A 1030-nucleotide genomic window follows, 5' to 3' on the forward strand; every position below is an offset into this window, starting at 1 on the left:
CATTTGGAGTTGACTTTTGTGCAAGGTGAAAGATAGGGGTTTAGTTTCATTCTTCTACAGGTGGAGACCCAGTTTTACCAGCACCATTTGCTGAACATGCTGTCTTTCCTCCATTGAATGTTCTTGGCCCCTTTGTCAAATTTCAGGTGGCTGAAATTGTATGTGCGTATATTTGGGTCTTCAATTTTGTTCCACTGATCTATGGGTCTATTTTTGTGACAGTACCATGTTGCTTTTATGACTATAGCTCTGTAATACAGCTTAAAATCTGGTATAGTAATCCCACTGGCATTGCTCTTAGTGCTCAGGGTTTCTTTGGCTATCCAAGGTCTTTTGTGCTTCCATATGAATCTTAGGATTTTTTTTCCAATTCTATGAAAAATGTCATGGGGATTTTTATTCGCATTGCATTAAATCTATAAATGGCTTCTGGTAGGATGGTCATTTTCACAATATTAATTCTTCTAATCCATGAGCATGGGAGGTCCTTCCATCTTCTGATGTCTTCCTCTATCACTTTCTTTAAAGCTTTCAAATATTCATTATAGGGGTCTCTAATGTCTTTGGTCAGGTTTATTCTGAGATTTATTTGTAGCTATTGTGAAAGGGAGTGTTTCCATGTGTTCTTTCTTTGATTGCTGGTTATTGGTGTATAGAAAGGCTACAGACTTTTTTAGGTTAATTTTGTAACCTGCTACTTTACTGAACTTGTTAATAATTTCTAGGAGTATCCTGGTGGAATTTTTGGCATCTCTTAGATACAATATCATATCATCTGCAAAAAGGGATAATTTAATCTCTTCTTTTCCAATTACTACTCCTTTAATTTCCTGCTCTTGTCTTATTGCTCTTGCAAGAGTTTCAAGCACTATGTTAAAGAAATGTGGAGATATTGGACAGCCTTGTCTGGTTCCTGATTTCAATGGGAATGCTTCCAGTTTTTCTCCATTTAGAATGATGTTGGCCATGAGTAGGTGTAGGAAAGTACTTTCTAAATCAGACATCAGCTGCTCAGGCATTAAGGTCAGCA

This window comes from Nannospalax galili, unplaced genomic scaffold, assembly GCF_000622305.1.
Source record: "Nannospalax galili isolate Female #2095 unplaced genomic scaffold, S.galili_v1.0 scaffold219, whole genome shotgun sequence".
In the NCBI taxonomy this organism is placed as follows: Eukaryota; Metazoa; Chordata; class Mammalia; order Rodentia; family Spalacidae; genus Nannospalax; species Nannospalax galili.